The 19,683-nt window shown below is 39.6% G+C and overlaps 1 pseudogene; it reads left to right on the top strand.

Annotated features, from left to right (window-relative positions):
* The window catches only part of LOC108727085 (uncharacterized), a 48,843-nt pseudogene extending 33,787 nt beyond the window's left edge, over nt 1-15,056 (top strand).
* Nucleotides 15,057-19,683: the final 4,627 nt, after the last annotated feature.

The following is a 19,683-nucleotide window of genomic DNA, read 5'->3' as shown; positions in this document are numbered from 1 at the left end:
TAATAAATTAAATATATTTTTTTCTTTTTTCGTGATTTCCTGCGAAACAAAGCAAAAAGGAGCATATGTCTATAGGACTTTTTTTCTTAGTTTTTTACTCCTCTACACGCTCCCGAAGTTTTGCCATTTAATTTGGAAACACCCTGTATAATGAGATATACTTTATATGCTTAATTCAATTCTAATTTTTAAAAATATTACAATTGAATTTAACAACAAATTCTATATATTATGTGTATTAATTATATATTCATACGATAAAATTGTACTTATTTTGTTAAACAATTGCTGTAGGATTTAGGGTGATAGCCACTTAACGACTAAAACGCTTTTGCTATAAGCATGTAACATACAGTCGAATCTTTACGGAGAAATAAATTCCCTAAAATCAAGTTTAGGAAATTATATATTAAAGAATAGAAAATTATTAGAGACCTGGAAATTCTATAGCATTTCTAAAAATCTAACAACTCACTATTCTTGATCAATTAAAAGTCCCTAAACATGATGTATTTCTTTTATTCTGCTTTGCCTTTTCCGTGCAATTTTAATTAATAAGATAATTTTAATTAATAAGATTTTGTTTTGCATTCGTATTCCAACTTACACACACATTGATTATCACTCAATAATATATCTATCTTATATGTACATATTCAAATCAAAATATAAATAGGAAATGAAAAAATCAAGAAGCAAAAACTCGCACGGTTCCAACTTACTGAAGATATGGACTGCCTACAATCGCTATTTTTACTCGATAGCGATACTCGCAATTTGCGATGGTCCGTACGAAATATATGAGGCGATGATACAACGACATTCGCTTTTCTCGTAAGGGCAACGATACGGAGGAAGGCGGATCTGTGCCCTCGTGAAGATACTCTTAAACATCCCACGGATTCCACCTCTGTCAAGCAGGCTCCTCCTATTTCGCGTGCATGTACATACACACGTTCGTTTGTTTCCACTTAGGTTGACGGAATCTCCTTACGTAGCACGACAATCTTGCACGACTCTGGATCGTTAAAATGCACGTAAGTAGAAATTGGAATTCTCCGTCCGGCAGGAAAGAGGGGTATACAACGCGAAGGAGGAAGCGGTAATATCGAAACAACTGATACCATTAAACGAAAGACGTTGAATACTAATGAATAGAAATCACCGTTCTTTGTCATTGCGGACGGAATGATGTCACGCGAGAAGAAGTTACGAGAACGCAAATCATATCACCTTGAGCGATGTAGATATCTATTTAATCTTAACTGGTAGATTCGTGTAAGAATGAGAGAAAATCGAATGTGTAGGATATACAGAGAATAGACAAAATAATATACTTGATAAATATATACTATTTATTTATTAGTAAGAGGTTGGTCTATCATTTGCTTTTAATACATATTCTATCTTCGTTAGAATAGTTACTTAATGCTTGAATAGTTACCAATGAAATGTGTACTATTCTTTTGATAGAACATCTTTCAATTGCTTATACAAGATAATTGATATTGCAGGAGGAAATTTTTTTCTCATTCTATTTTCCAAAATTGTTCCCTGTTCTCCAAAACTTCAACATCTTTCCTATCTAATGCAATTGCCTTGATTTAAATATTATTTTTAGTTATGAAGAGCAAAATGAAAAATCGATTTTCTCTTCTAATATTTCTTAAGCAATTAGAAGATGTTCTGCTCTCCGAAAGAGAATGGCATATTGTATCTATTGTAATAGTTGCTACACTATTCAAACATATATCACTATTCCAACAAGGATAGAATCTGTAATGAATACAAATACAACTTTTTATTAACAAAACAAGTAGATAGTACATTCCTTAAATATTCACATTATTTTGTCCATCTTTTATATACATTGTTAAATATCAAAGAAGCAATACACTCTCTTCCGTTAAATTGTTTAACGCTCTATTATTTTAGTTAAATCAACAATATTACAATCAAGTAAGAGCAGTGGAGACCTAAAAATGATCAAAAATAATTCCAATTGGATATAATTTGACATTATAAATTTAGCAATATAAAAATATACAAATTCTCTTAAACTTAAAAAAAATATTAACGTAATTCTGTATAATAATTATTTGAACAGATAAAAATAGTTTTGGACAACAATAGTGATTTTATTGTCATAGATCTCTATAAGAACGCAAGCTTCATTTAAAATAAAGTGTTTGCAGCAGCTCTTCTCCCTTTCGTTTACGCGTTACATCCGGTATCTTATCACTTTACGCTTGCCCTTTTCAAACGTTCACATCGCAGTGACGCGTTCGCATCTTAGTGTAGGTTTTTGACGTTCCCCACAGCGAAGCTGATCTTAACACGTTCGTTTACCGAAGAGGCCAGCCGTCTGCGCATCAAATCGCGACGCACTAACGACCAAGAAGACTCGGCGGCGGCAGCACGAACCGGAACCGCCAGCAGTCGTTCCTCGGTCTCGGAAATAATATTCCTAAGTTTTTTTACGGGGCCACGCATCTTAAATAAAAAAAAAGAGAGAGAAACGGCAAAAGGGGCAGACGTGGCGGAGGGATAGGACGATGCCTCGGACGGGCAGAGGGAGAGAGAAGGTGGCGGAGGCGCTGCACCACGGAGAATTGAAAATGATGATTGGCGGTAAGCGGGCTGCCAGCGTTGATGGAGGAGCAGGAGGGCGGAGAAGGGAGGATGTAGAGAAGGCACAGCACGTAAAGGAGTACTAAATAAGAAAGCCACGAGGGAACCTGGACCGGCGGGGGCCGGGAGGGAACCGCGAGCAACTCTGAAGGAGGACATCGCAACAAGGCGAGAAGGGGTGGGCAGGCGAGGAAGGGGGAAAAGAACGACCGCTGGAAAAAGAGTCGGGTAGCGCGCGAATTAAGTCGATCGCGGTGCGTGGAACCACATCCTTCGCGCCCGCTGCCTCCTTCGCGGATATCGGCCTCTCTCCCGGTGTCCCGGTCCCTTTCCCCGCGAACCCCATCCCGCTCTCGCATCATCAGCTGCGCTCCTTCTCGCTCCTATGGGGGACGCATCGGCGCGCGTACCCCCTTCTTTATTATCGGCATCGACCATCGTCTTTTGTTTTATAATAACCGCCGTGCGGCTGCGGTCGCGCCGCTCTCCGCGCATCGACGATCTCCTTTTGCAATGCCGGAGGAACGCAGGGAGGAGTCCGGTCGAGGGGGGTCCGCAGGTTTATCGCGATAAATCGCCGATGGCCGGTAGTGACGTCGAACTGCGTACACGTTCTTGGGCGCGTACTTCGATTGTTACTCCGTTCCCCGCTCGGTTGTAGCGTTGCGAAACTGCGAAAAGATTGTACGTCGATCAGCCTGTCGGCCAATCGACCGGTTGGTTGTTTAGCGAAATCCGGTGGTAATTTTAACGTCACGAAGTCGGTAGCTAGTACGATAAGCGCGTATCACTACGTTAAATCGTTTCGCTACGGTAGACAATAGGGTAATAAACTGTCGGAAAATTTCTCTTTATCCAAGCTCGCTCATTGAGAAACAAATCGCGTTGGCAATTGCTGACATTGCTGGATTAAAGAAAGAAATAAAATAAATAATTTGATTTTTATAGAATAAATTTTGTAGAACCATAAATAATTTCGATTAGTTTAGTAATATTGATTAAAAAGAGATATTTAATTTCGTAGCTCGCTTATTTCTGTGATAGTAACGGTCGTTTCTGAATACTTTGATTTGAGACTCAGTACTCAGAAAAAAAGATTTAGTTTCAGTAACTATAAAATAGTAATGTAAACTATAATTCTATATTATAAAACTTGTATAGTTATTATCTTTATAATTATATTATCATTATGGCTACTTTCCTGTTAGAAGATACAATCAACGTGTCATTCTACACTGAAAAAAAAAATGATGTATCAATAGTATTATTTTAATTGAAAATAATTTTATTAATTCAATAATACCATTAATGAAACAAATACGTCATACTCTTATTCTAATAAAATTTTACTTGTTTCATTAATACTATTGTTAAAAATCAACGAGATTATTCTCAATTAAAATAACGCTATAAATACATCATTTTTTTCAGTGTATTTTTTTTATTCATTAAATATCAAGAAGAATAGAATAATGTTTGTGTTGGCTGTACTTCCTAAAACGGAAACGTTCATAATGATAGCAACAAAGGTAACAATTAGACAAGTTTTATGTGTAGAATCAATGTACATACACACATACATATATATAAATATATAGTTCAATAAACTATTTTAGAATTATTACAACTGTAAAATAATTCAATTTATTCAACTATGTATATTAATTCCACATATAAAAACTTATATAGTTGTCACCTTATAGTTACACCTTATTATTGCTGTTTTTCTCTTGTGCAGAAATGAGTGAGATAGATTGAAGTATATGTCACATGTGTTGAATATTAATATACATACGTCACGAGAGTCGTCGGATTATAGCGATTTAGATCATAAAAGCTCTTAGCATACGCAAAATCGTCTTCCATTCGCTGATCTGCTTAACGAAAAGATACATGGGCACTATTTTACGGCATGGCCTTTTATTAAATATTCCTGCATTGGATGAGACCAAGTTACATCTGGCCCTCTCGTCGTCGGAGACGGAGATGCGGAGAACGGATAAGACCGCGACAACGGGGGGGCTACGTCCCGGCGAAGCGCCCTTAATTCGGCAATAAAAACGCCGGCTCACGTATATTATTTTATTTTGGTACCAGGACCGCCGCGACTTAAACGCATCCATAATTACCGGTGTCTACGTGAACCGCTTAACTTATCGCACGCTCCCGCGCGTACGAGCCTAATTTATGCGTGCGTGGATTTTAACTCCCACGCCGTGTGCTCTCGGGAGAGTGCACCGCACCGCGCACCGTTTGGATTGTTCGTGCCCACGAACCCTGAGTGCCTTGCGTATACCTGTCCCCGGGGCCCCGGCAAGAGTTATCCGCGTCGAGTTGCGACGAGCTCCCGATACGCCCGACACGAATCCAGATCAGCCGCGTTGGTTTTCGCGCGCCGACTGGAAAGCGAAATCGCGCCGCCGCCCATAAATCGCGCGGCGAGTACGCATTTCACCGAACGGACTCGCGTTCAATCGTACGCCGTTGTATTTTTGCGCTGTATTCCTGTGGCACGAGTATGACGTGTTGCGAGATATCGCGTTTCGTGAGTAATGCTGAATGGTAACACGTATATTTTTTTATGTCGGGAAGGAAAATATTTACTACGTTAAGATTCGACGTGATTTCACTGATATTATCTATCAATTAAGAATCTTTCAACACCTTCCAGATTTAATTGGACGTATACATACATGTTAACGTAGGTAGTTTAACGTAGGTGATTTGAAAATACAAGTTAATAAGTGGGATACTCAGAACACCTAAAAAATTAATTTTTATAGTATTAATTAGTATTACTTTATTTTTACTGAATATAATTAAATTTACATTTATTAATTATTAATTATATCCTCTTATGAAATAGAGAAATGAAAAATAATAACCTTTAGATTTCTGGGCATACTGCTTACCCAACATCACTAATAATAATGTAACATTAATGTATAATTTGATACTCAACAATGTAAATATAATATAATATCGTATAAAAAACAGTTACATTGTTGAGTACGAACTTGTAACATTGATGTTATTACTATTATTATGATAATACTATTATTATTAGTTGGTGTTTACTGCGTATTTTCCTTTACCAGAACAAGATTTTTAAGAAAATTTTGCCTGAGGCATTGTGGTCACTCCACCTATCCACTTAAAGGTTAAATAGTCCATAAGAAAGAAAAACCGTCAAAAGCGGTTTCAGCAAAATATGAAAAGCAAGTAGGAGAACAATTTAACCGCGAGAGATGCCAGAGTACTTGCTTAAAATTATTCGTTCGTCATGTTGTTTATACCAATTGTTTGAGAAGTTCGGTCGAATCGTAGTATCTACGGGAGTGTGTAACGAGTGAGCTCATCTTCGACGGGAGAGCACTATACAATACATAGAGATCACAGAACACAGTGAAGAATGTGAAAAACGGCAGGTAAGCGCATGCCATGGAGACGTGAAAAAAAGCACGAGCGAAAGATAAGCGATGCTGCTCGCACTCGACTAAGGCAGACCCCGCAATTTTGTCGAATTGCGCCGGGCGATTACCGTACGTACGGCGGCACGAATTTTCCGTTTGTTTGAGTTACAGGTTTGCGCAAGGCCGCTCAACAACCTGCTGGCTCTCGTACGGAAGGAAGGGAAGGTGATCGGTTGAACGAAGGAGCCGTTCCGGATGGCAGGGATACACAAGGATCGAGCGAGAAGGGCGCGTTACGCGCGCGAATGGTCCCGAAGACCCTTCGAACAATGACCAGAAAAAAGGAGGACCCACGCAGTGCGCTCTCTGTGTACTGAGAGGGCCGGTAATTTGCCTGATGGCCGGCGATTAACACTCAAATGAACGGCGGGGGGAAACGCACGGAGCCTCGTCCCATCTCTGTGTTCTCGGTGCTGCTGCCCCTATCGCAGCTCTTTTGTTCCCGCGGAGGTTCCTCGCTGGATCTTTCTCTCGCCCTCTGCCCGCTGAACAATGGTAGCGGCGATTCCGCACCGCGATTTTTCCGGCAGCTGAATAAAGGAGAAGGAGGAGGAGGAGAAATAGTGGAAGGAAGATAAAAGGGAAAAAGAATAAGAATACACAACGTGAGTGTGCGCGCGCGCATCTTCTACGAGCCTGCCAGAAGAAGGATAATTCCGTGTAAGTGGATAATGTCTCGACGGTGCTCCTTGCCTACGCAGTCAGGACCGTCATCCTGGCCAGTCGACTCCCCTCTCAGTCTTTCTCTCCTATTTCGATTCGCCTACCCTGTCGTTTCGCATGGAAGATCGTAGCCGATGGCTGAACGCTTTGTAGTTCGGTCTGTCTGTCCTACCTTCTCCGGTATAGGACAGACTATTTCTAACTCTATCTTGAGTCCCGCCGAAGGATCTTATTGTGCAACCCGCTTTCATAGTTCCACCCAGTGCTCCCGGACGCATCTGTGCCCGTGGAATTCGCGTTTTTCCTTCTTGCTGTATTCCTCTTTCCCCCTTGCTCCTCTTTCCGTCCGCGTCGGGCACTTCCCTTCCCTTACCCCGGACTTTTATCGTGCAGGGATAAACCTGCGCTGCCGTTTGCGGCTCATTCTCCAATTATCCCTAATACAGAGAATACCGTGGAACGTTATTATTACTACCGTCTATTTAGAATCGTTGCTTTCCTTCTTGGCCTTCTACATCGCGACACGTGGTGAACCATGAATGTCGAGCGTATCTAGAGAATTGCTGAGAATCGTCTTCAAAAGAAAGGAGTGTAATAACAGAAGTTGTATAGCAAGGTAAATTACAATGCGCGATAAATTAAGTTCAATAGCGGATGATTATTCCAATTCAACAATTCTGCATGGAAGCCACAAAATAATATTAAAATTGCTCAAATTGTCGGATAATTATCGGATATTTATCGGATAATTTCAAATATTTTTTGCATATTTACAATTTTCATTAATCATTTTAAATCAATAACGACGATATATTTGATGTACGACATACCAATACAGCACAAATCATTCCAGCAATATTGCAGCAACATTGCAATGTTTCAGCAATATTACAGTAACTTTGCAAACGTTGCAGTAATGTTATTGCAAATTTGTGCTGTATGGATTAAATGAAAAAGACAAAAGTAACTTTAAATCGATGTAAAAATACATAGAAAGAAAGAGATTGCCCAACTATATTAAAAAATTTAACTAGATACACCCGAAATAATTTTGTTGAACTATCAAAATAACATAGAATGTATGTATAATGAGCAATGCTACAAACAGTTTTGACATTCTAGCACCCAGCTTGTGTGCTCTACACATTTTAAAAACTGGCCTAGTCGGAATAACTTTGGTCCAAATTAAAAGTGTCTAGACAGCACACATGCTTGAAATCACAAAATAAGACGTCCTCAAAATATTTTTAATTTTTTAAAATGTCTTATGTATCGATTTTAATATGTGCTGAATATTATCAATATTTGAATCAAAGTTATCCTGATTTTAGGCCTAAGATATCTCATTTCATGATAATTATTTTGATGGTCTAACAAAATTATATCTTCAGATGTGTAAATTTTTAAATACTTCATCAAACCATTCTTTCCTTGTACAATTGTCTCATTTCTGTTTCCTGCATATTTCCATTTGAATTCAAAGCGGAATTGTTTGCTTCCTTGTTAGATGTAAAAGAACCAACGGTTATCGTTTAATTCTGTCGATGAACATCTTCCTGTGACAGAGCTTCGTTCGTTCGATAATAGACGCTTGGACGATTCTTTGTTCGCCACTGTCGCGTCGCTCGTCAGGATGCGCATTCGAGATGGAAGAAATGAGAGAGAAGCGAAAGAGAGGAAGCGAGAGGAGCGACCTACCAGCAAGGCCGTTGTAATTATTGTACTTCGCAGCGATTGTTCGAGTACGTGCGAACTGTCGGTACGAATCTCAGCGGCACTCCGAACGATGTGGAACGCGGCAATATTCCTCGCCGCACTTTAACTGCCGTAGCTCTCGCGTGGCCGCGTGAAGGAACCCAGGCGAGGGGTACAACGAGTCAAACGATACACCGCCCTGAAATCTACATCCAGTATTCTGAATTTTATAGGCCGCCGACGAACAGCGATTCCCTCACACCGCGCTCGCCATCGTCGTCTTTATGATGGGCATTCCCGTGACGGCTAAATGCAGCACGATGCAACGCGGCCAGATCATCCACCGAACAGCTTTTTACCCATCGATCGCGATGACTTTTACGATAGTCAAGTCGCGGACCGGCCCCCTCGCGATCATAAAGCCTTCGAGACGGTACTTGAGTTTCGGATGGAACGCAACGCAATGAAACGCAACGCGATCCTGTATGAAGGACTCCACCTCTTCGTACGCCTCTAAATGCCATCAAGGAGCGTACGCGAGAGCGAGCGGTTACGCGAGAATTTGTATTCGTTATGCGCCGCCGGTTTAAGAACGATTTACATTCTTAGTCGATGCTACGCCTTCTCTGGAGCCGCTCGACGCGAGATTAAGGTTCCGCAATTTCGAATTGCTCGTATACGACCGTTTTCAGGAGAATTTTAGATTCCCATCAAGTCGAACTCATACGCATTCAGATCGTCTTATAAAATGTCCGAATTAAAGCTTGTTCTAGTGTGTTGACAAGAGATTTATGTTCTTTGCATATTTTATATACAAGATCAGTCAGTGCAATGCAAAATATTTCAAAAGAATTTTAAATTTTCAAATCGAGCTCGTACACTCTAAAAAATATAAGAGTAGATTAACACCAGTGTGTGAAGTCTATATACAGAGTTCTCATTGTGTTGTACTGATATAAACACCAGAGGTTTTATATCCACAGCACGTTGATGCTAATATTAACATTAATACGGTGAGAATTATAGACACTGCATGATGTTAAATCTACGCCCAACACAAATTTAAAACTCTTAGTGTTTACATTACCATCACAATATGGATTTAAAACTCATGATGTCCATACTATGTTTAAATCAGTACTACTAACGATGAGAATTATAGACATCACATATATATATATATGATTTTGTAAATATTTATATCATATTTTTTAGAGCGTATGCATTCAGGTCGTCTTATAAAATGTTTGAATTAAAGCTTGTTCTAGTGTGTTCACAAACGATTTATGTTCTTTACAATGTTTTAGGATCAGCTGCAATTTTATCATCAGGATCAGATGCAGTTGCAATTTTAGCGAACGCGGAATGATATTTCGCAACTAAGGTATGATGCGCACGTCCGAGTGAAGAAGATCGTGTACAAGTGCGCATACCGTTGAAGAGCATAGCTGGCAAGACAGTGAGAATAATTTATGGCGTGGGAAGACATTTGCATTCCGCGAAAGATGCCTCGGCATCGCAGAGATGGTCAGAAAGAAACGAACTAGTAAAGAACGGAAGGGAAAGCAGAAGAGATCGACATCTTTCCTAGCGCAATCTGGATGGAAACGATTTTACGGCGAGGTGCCGGTGGTCATGTCTGAGCGTTGAAAACGATCGAAAAATCGCGTGCGACATAAACCAAGGAAAGAAGAGCTAAGCGCCACGCGTGCCGGTGAGAACGGCTTTGCGAACGGCGCGACGCGTCGTTGAAGAGTTCCCATGGATGCCAGACTCGCGGAGTTGAAAAAAATCTATAACGTAAGCCACTAGTAGGCGAAGCACAATCCCCATTGGCTCTCTTCCCGAGGCCCGGCAAGACTCGCGCGAATAACTCTGACTAGATCAAACCATAGACCACGTTTTCGAGGCGTATTCCGCACTTCTCCGTGTCGGCTCGCGTCCAAGCAGACGAGAGGACGAGCCGGGTGAAACGATGAGCGACGAGCGAGCAGGCCGAACGGTCAGCGATCAGCGGAGGCCTCAAGACGGGCACACACTTTTGTTATGAGGATCATATAATATTCCAGTCAGCCCCGCAGTTGAACAACGGGCATCGGCACTCACGAGCTGAATCACAATTCGGTGAAGGGCTACGAGAGACGCTGGGTAATTGCCAGCTTCGCCAATCATTATTACGTGTGTCGTTGGATATGCCGCGCCATTGACATACGGGGGGACACACAGATAAACGGGGCCTACGATCCGCTAACGGCGATTCAAACGCGCATAATTTGCATCTATCAGTCCACGGGAATCTATTGGTATTCTCGATGGTAATCTAAATTTGACATTACGTCATTAACATTCGGTAATTTTCATCAAAATTGAACTTTCTAACAATAAGGTTTTCTTTAGAAATTTTCGACGCTCTGACTAACAAAGTCGTTGAGTCATATTCGATTCCGATCTTATCTTCTATTAAAGGATTAAATATAATACTAAAGAACAAATAGTTACGATATTGTTAGCGTAACTATTCATGAATTAAATAACAAATTTATTTATTTATGAATTCATCTTTTAGATAATACGTCAAGTGTTAATTCATAATTTCAATGATATAAGTTCCGATTCGAGTGGACTGTGATTATAAACTATATCGAAAAAAACCGGGACTGGGCAAATAGTTGTGATATTACCAGCGTAATCTTGTTTATGAATTAAATAATAAATAAATTAATTTACAAATTAACTCTTAGATTATACGTCAAATTAATTCATAATTTTCATATTATAAATTCCGATTCAAGTGGACTATCGGAGAAATGTAGCTATAATTAATAGATAATAATGTAATAGAAAATTACTGTCGCAAGTTGTGGCAGTTGGAGTATACGTGAAAGCTTATAATTAGCCGTATAATTAAACTGCCATGCAGACGCAATTCTAATAAATGTTGCCAGTTAATGCATACGAGATATACATGGTAATCTGATTGTATTTGATTTAGCGTGGGTTAATTAAAACGGTGTGCCGTGATCGATGTACCGATTATTGTGATACTCTCGACATTGGTAACCAGTGTATAACGGTATTTCTCGATAAGGAAAGTCTAAATCAAGATCGGCCAATGGTAATTAATTATCAGTCACTTTAATGTCTCTTCGATTTGAAATATATATAATTGCAGTATAAATACGAATTGGTTTATGGGAAATCCGCTATATTGAACTTTCAGCGATTAAATTATTCACATATATTTCTTCACAGTAAGTGCAACATAAATGCAACACAATTTAACATTCAATTCAAATGATCCGATTCCATTCATCATATCCGATACAGTTATCATTAGAGAGAAGTAGAGTTAGAGCTACATTAGAGATATGTAGGCATTTCATTGCCTTATCGTTGAAAATATGGAAATGATGTAATTACCATTACTGCTTGTCAATTGTTTTAAGTATCTACGTAAATGTTGACATGATATTGATTGTGGGTGGAACAATTTTTTGATAAAGTAATTAATGTTACAGCATTATGACTGACTTAAATCGTAAGGTGAAAAATGCAATGAGGCAATACACACCGATGTGGATCAGGATGTAATAAATTATTGCAAATAATAATGTCGTCTTGGGCTCCGGAGGGTGCTCGTTAAACAGAAGGCAACACAATCGTGTTGCTAATGACTCCGGTGCAGTGAAGTTGTTTCTTAGTACAACCACGTGGCGAGCGTAGATACTTCGTCACGCGTAGAGGATGGTGAGCCCTGGCGAATCATTAGTAAGGTATCCACATTGAGCCTAATAGTTTCCTTTTGCCACGAGGCAGATCTCGATCTGTACATCTATTGTCTACTCGCGCGCAAGAGAAGTATTTAATTTTCCAAAAATATGTTCTGTTTGAAAACAAGAGATATAAATATGACTTTATTGATGGCTGTTAAACTACCTATCATTTATAATTCAAATATGATTTCTGACTCGTAAGAATATAATATCGTTGAGAAGAAAGCTCTATCAAGTGAACACAAAGCTGAAATCTCGAAAATAACCATCAATAGAGCATGTATAATTTAAGAGAACTACCATAAATCATCAGCGTGAGATTGTTCTAATGAGCATTGATAAAGTCATCTAATTACAGTTGTAGCGAATATACCTAAGTGAAAGGCTCGTAGGCGTGGCAGGAAGCGTACAATGGATGGGAAACTCGATAGTATACATAAAATATATATGATCACAAAAACCCGCGGCTAAGAAAGTTGCGATATCGCGAAAGGTTAATTACTACGCACAGTATTATACGCACGACTAGTAATGCATTTCGATGAGAAGCAATGATATTTCCTTCAAGCGCATAGCAATCATTTTATTCGCTCGTTACGCTGGCTACCACAATTTTTTCTCAACAGAGACACGCTTTGCTAACTGAGATAGTTATCGAGACAAAAATACAGCATTTAGCAAATAATTAATATTTCTTCGTCATAAATCTTTAAAAAATGTATTTACACATTTAATCCGTAACTGGAACTCTACGGATCCTCTAGATCGATCTCCTAATTTTTAAAGAGTGTAATAATATAATAAATAATATAATAAATTCTTAAATAGTATAAAATAATCATTTGGTATAACTTTATGTTTTAATGTCTTATTTTTCACAGGTCCTATATAAGCTAATTATTATTCTATATTTATGAAAAGAGTTCAAGTGTTACAATCTTTTTATATAGTTTTTAAAAACTTAAAACTTTTGAAACCAATAACAAAAAACTTTTATGGATCCTAAGGACACACATGTTCTTTTAGTGTCATAAAAAATATGTTTCTGTTATATAAGTTAAATAAGCTTTCTTCGTTGTGTGTGTGTAAAAATGCGTTCTACGGATCCCTGATGAATTACAAGTAAAAAAAGAACTGTATATAGAGGGAGTACGTATTAGAGAGAGGTTTCGAGTCTCTATTTTGAGAACGGTAACAGGACTTCGCGGAACACAAGCGCTGGTAAGGACTCCTCGTGCAAGCGTTACAGATCTGATGGCACTAATGACGGGGTCCGAGTGTCCACGTGTTGTGACACTAAGTGACCACACGAAAAGGAGGTACCACGAAGAAGTGACGCGATGATCAGTTTGTTAGGTTCCCTTGTCGGTTTGATAAATCGACGGTAACAAGTCGGACCGGAGGGAATAGTCCGGAAGTGTCATTATTTTTACAGAATATCTGCTGGCTTAAGAATAATTTGCCGTGGTTAATCGAAATAAAGCGCAAGTCACGCTGCGCTGTTGCGTTCTATGAACTATAAGGCACCGTTGACGGTCCCAGGATGACTTCACGCTTGGCACAGGCCGATCGTGCAGGCGTTAGGAATGTGATGACACTCGCAATGAAGTCCTAGCATATGAAAACTAACTAAGCACAAGAAAATAAAAGACGTAGCCCACGGGAAGGTGTCTTTAAATTCTTTTGCATCTGAATACTTCCACGATGACATCACTGATTCGTGTCCCTGCTATCATTAATAATATTCTCACACGTTCGATCGTTTCAGATATTGCGTAAAATAGGCAGTGCGTATGCAGTGTGGAAATTATCCATTACACTTAGCAGCCATCATATCTGTATTTAAAAAAAATACTCGTATATATATATATATATATATGGAGAGAACGATTTTGCTAAAATATAATCTACGCTCTAAAAAAAATGTCAATGTGAGGATTTAACACCATGCGATGTTTATATAATTCTGTGTTGGATGTTAATATTATCATCAAAATGGTGTAAATTGTGAGAATTATATTGTATATAGATACCACATGGTATTAAAACCACATCAATATTTTATTGTACTCAAAATAATTATGTAGGACACTCAAGCTGGTTTAACAAAATTATTTACAGGTCTGTATTCTCCCCTCCCTACTCCTAAATATACTCGAAAGTATCGCCATACTTCATTCTCAGATGGTTAAAAACTATCAATATATTTTTACCGACATTAAAAGTTAGGGAAGAGAATAGCAATTAATTTAAAAAATGAAATCCCATAACACGTTAGTAAATTACGAATACACCGTCTTTGTAATAAATTACAGTCCGTGACATTCTCGTTCCTGCAGACGCATTTGCGTAACATCTTGGAAGAAGCATCTTGTCAGCAGAAAATTCCGAAAAGTCCAGCATCTCGCGATTGAGTCCCGCGGTTCGGGCCGGCGCGTTAAGGACTGCTCGTGCAGGCATCAGGGATCCGATGACGCTAATGACGAGGCTATGTGTCCGCATATTGACGCTAACTGGACTGACTACGAGGAAGACTCGTTGGTACTGAAGACGGGCACGGGGAACGTGGGGGGGCGAGAAGACGAGAGAAGCAGAAGTGGTGATGCCTGGGCAGAAAGTATCGTGTAGAAACGGCGTGCACGAGGTAACAAACGTCTCCTCGAGGCCTCGTGAGGCGAGGAGAGGAGGTCGCGGCAAGGTGAGGCAGCCGTTTTCGAGCCGCGGAGATGATTTACCTTACAACTAACAATATCCCTCCTTAAGGCCCTGGCGGATTTATTGGTTCTCTCTCTTTCCACCAGAGGATGTCCAGCGGGGATAGGGCAGTGCCTCGCGAAGTATCCAGAGAGAAGGAGAAAGAACGGAGACGGAGGGGAGACGTGAAGAAGGCCCCGGGCTCGAACCCGGCACCTCATTACCTGATAATTTACTACGCGAGTAATTAACTGGGCACACAAACGGTGCCACGTTATGTATACCCGATGCGCGCGTATACATCGTCCGACAACTCTTCCTTCCCGGTACTTCTCGGATGCGTACGCTCGTATATTACCGCGCCGCGTCCTCCTGCCGATCTATTTATCCATTCGTTTTGGCGTGACGAGCCCTCGCTCCCCTGGCCGACCCGGATGCGCGCGATAAACGGTTCAATAATGGCGGTCCGGAGAGCCCAACGAGAAAAAGTATTTACGACGTCTGCGTATTACATTTTATTTCCCTCGCCGGTATTTTAGCACCACGGTAATGGCGTGATAATTATGGTCCGTTATAATGTATTATAACTAAGATAATAATAATATGCGCATACACTTATCGGAAGAACAAAGAAAATAAAGTTGAAATTGCATGAAAAAAAACGTTCTTGTAACACTAAAAAAAAATTTTAGTTGAAAATGAACGAACCAAAAGATTCTGATTATATCAATCAGAATTCTGAGTTATCTTAACTAGAATTATAATAGATTCAACCAATGAATCTAGAATTCCAATCAATGCAACCAGACTCTTTCTCTAATGATCGAACATGTACTGCTTATGACACGGTGGTGTTCTATTTCTTTTTCTTTCTGTAAATAAAAAGCCATATAAAACAAAATAAATGCAGCATTGCAAGATTTCTCACTGATATTCTAAAATGATTCCCTGAATTCGAATTCTGCATTAGAAAAAAAATTTAGTGCCTTCTGCAAAACTATTTAATTGAAGCACTTTTTAACAGCAACCAAATATTTTGTTTACATAATTAAAACATTTAGTTGTTTTTACAAAATAATTTCTCAATTTTGTAAATAATAAAAATATTTGTTTGCAGCCAAATAATTCAGCACTTTTACATTTTAACAAAAAAATTTTTAAATATTTCAACCAAATCTTTGTTGTTACAACAAAATTTTAGTTTAAAGAACAAAACATTTTTCTGTGTAAAATTGAATTCGCGACGAAGACGAAAGTAAGCAAATTTTTATGACTCTTACCTATAAAATTCCTGTAGCTCATTAAATAAAGTTTTAAGTATATATTAATTGAGTATACATATATATATTATAATTGAAATCTAACTTATCACACGCTAGTAATTAATAAAATATGTTAAGAGATTGCCATTGCATGTCACAAGTTTTTTTTTATTTTCAGAATGCATGCAACTGATTTGACTTGGTTATCTTAATCAAAATTATGGGATCGAATTTAATATTTCAATAAACAATTTAGTTAATTATTATGTACATACTCCAGATTAATTTAATTAATTTCTCTTCAGTGTAGTATTACGCATTTCAGCTTCAATTAAAATTTGTGTTTCAAGACCGACAAATAATTAGTATACAGTCTGCTTGAATTGAAAATTGTGAAATTCACGCAAAAATATTATTAGGCACTAACATTCGCTCTGATCAAATATGACCTTGTTCACTAATTATTTGTATGTAAAGTCGAATTCCTGAAGCTACGCTGGTCAAATTGTGGCGTTGTCTCCACGTGAATAAATGTGAGTTACATCTGTAAGCAGATCACAATCAGAAAGGGACTCGAGGTGTCATTAAATCCTACGATCAGCTCTGTAAAGACTCGTTTCCAAGTATCTTGCGTCGGCGAAGACAAAGGTTCTCGAAAGACAGACGAGAGCCGAGGAAATCGCCATTTATAGGCGATACTGAAGTGGCTATCGCTTGTTATTCGGCACGTTCCTGGATTTTTCATTTGATACGCATTTTACGATTTTTCGCGTGCGACTGTCACCGCCTCGGCTTCTCTGTATAGTCATCAGATCGCGACTACCTGCATGCTAATCACGCCGCTGCGACCAGACAGAACTATGTGCGAGGAATAGATTTCAGTACTAGGGCTACAAATTTGACTACTCAATTCCTTTTCCGACAAAGGCCGCATCTTAAGATCGGATGAGATGTAGTCATAAATTTTCGAACCAACTTTCGTGTATATAAAGAGAAAAATCAGGTAACTTCAATTTACCAATTCTTTCATAATCAGTCAATTATGTCCAACGTCGTGTATAATATCATGTAACGCGACACTGTTGTACTGAGAAATGAGGAAAAAAGGACTAATGCTAAATTTACTTCGTTATCCTGGTAAATTATTTCTGCACGACCGAGAGATAAATCTTTTGTAGACGGTAATAATTTAAAAAAGTTGCGAAATTAATTTAGCATCCGTAGGTGCTGCTGCCAAAACGGTAATAAATCCTCCATACGCCTGCGCGAATGTAAATCATCCCTGGTGCATTTACCTTTCGCGACCGAGGGAAGTCTAAGCGCGATCGCGGTTATTAAAAACGCAGCGTCAAGCTCGTTGTTGATGAATAGTCCGCGAAACAGTGGGCGTTCGAGATTGCACGAGATGACTCGGAGATCGATAGATAGAAACCAATGAGCACCACTGGTAAATGTCACGCGTTGGCGGTGTCGACCACTGACAACCCGGCCAGAAGGATAAGGACGACGTGCGTACCGCGCGACTCTGCGGAGGAGTTGTTCGATACGACGCAAGAGGAAGGCACTAAAATAATAAGGGAGACAGGAGGGCCCGTCCGGTGTATATGGGCTGGGAGAGGCGCGAAAGAAGAGAAGGCTTAAGCTCGAAGAAAAGGCGGCGGAGCTGATTAGAATGAGAATAGACGCGGACGTGAACGCGCAAACGGATCTCTCCGGATTGGAAGGAGAAGCATCGCCGGTAGGGCGTGAGGAGATGAGAGACCGAAACAGGCAAACTAAATAATAAAGCCCACACTTGGCCCACTACCTCCCGGGACCCCAAACGGACCACCCGGTGCAAGGGAACGAGAAGTCGCTCGTCGAGAGCGAGCGTTGGGGCCCCGGGTGGGCAGAGGTGAGCATTTGAAATGGTAATTACGAGAACCGAAACCGCCGATCCCCGATAAAATCGTTTCCAGCGGTCATTCGGCGTAATGAATTTTCACCTTGGTGGACTCTGTTTCTCCGCTAATAACGCTCCGCGGCCGGCCCGTTTGTGGATTTTTTCCCCAGGCGCAATCAGAGCAGTCGACTTGAACGGTGAACGCGTGATTTCGATCGGCAGGTGCATAGGCCGCTCTTAAAGATGGAATGTTAATATCGAGTTAAACGGTCTGTCGAAGGAGTTGGTGAGTAATTACTAATTAAAGCTATCTTAAGGGAACACGTACGAGTCTCAGAAATCAACGGAATCGCGATAAGTGTAATGAGAGCGTGGAAAGAAAAAATCTCGCGCAATTTTGAGAGATGACTCGATGCAATCGTTAATTATAATAATCGGCGTTAAAACCACGCGTCGTTAAGCGCATTTTCAGCGTACTCTCGTTTGAAAGATACGATTATCCCGAAGCACAATACCAGAATTTAATTACTCTTTCGCTCGCGTTGTTCATCTCGAGGCTGCGAATGGGCCACTCGCGCGCTCCGTGCATTATGCATACGAGAGCCGGAGAGATGCACTTATGAAGGATCTGATTGAGTTCTGAGTAAATGGCATCTGGTTAGCCGAGCTGCTAATTAAACAGCCGCGAGCAGCATCGTTCGTCTTCTCGGTATATATAGCTGCGCGAAAACAACACAACGGTACTCTGGATGTATTCACTGCGCAATATATTTTAAACCTGACTTTGCAAACTGCATTTTCTGTATATGTTAACCATGTGTGTATTCTTAATTATTAAAATATATAATTATTTCAATTAAGAAGTAACAATTAAGGAATAATTAGAATGATTAGAAAAAAATGTACTTGATTATACGCGTGTAAATCGCAGAATGTATAAAATATTTTTGCAAAACCAACAATATTAGTTTTAACCTTTTTCAAATTCATTATAGATTAAAATTAAAAATATTGCAGTATTCCTCGAAATCTATCGATAAATGACTTTGTACTCGAAAAATATAGCGTGACAACTGCAAATGTGGCAACTATATAAGTTTTATATGTATTAACATAGCTGAGAATAAACTATTTTATAGTCGTTCCAAGTATAAAATAGTTTAACTATATATTAGTGTAGTAGTTAGTTTAATCAATTACATACATATTCTAAAATGTAAAATTTGTATCACAATTTGTTGTTATCACTTTTATAATTACAACTACTATATTTTTCTGAGTATGGAAGAGTCGTTCATCGATAGATTTCAATTATTTTTACGAGCTCCACCCCTCTTTTCCCTTCTTCGATACTCCATCAGTTCGACACGAGGAACATCGTCCATGCAGCGCGTGGAACAGCCGCATGGCAGCATTATGCATACGAGGACCAAGTCGAGGTGCGCTTATGAAGGGATCTGATTGAGTTCTGAGTATATGGCGTCTGGTTTGCCGAGCTGCTAATTAAACACCCGCGAAGAGGTGCCCCGACACACGGGCGTGCGAGTCACACACCGGTTCTGCGTTACCACCGGGGCCGTCTCTCGTCTTTTTCTCCCTGTCTTCCTCTC

Source organism: Mycetomoellerius zeteki, unplaced genomic scaffold, assembly GCF_001594055.1.
Source record: "Mycetomoellerius zeteki isolate Tzet28-1 unplaced genomic scaffold, Tzet1.0 scaffold113, whole genome shotgun sequence".
NCBI classification, from domain to species: Eukaryota; Metazoa; Arthropoda; class Insecta; order Hymenoptera; family Formicidae; genus Mycetomoellerius; species Mycetomoellerius zeteki.
This window is presented reverse-complemented; position numbering and strand designations above follow the sequence as displayed.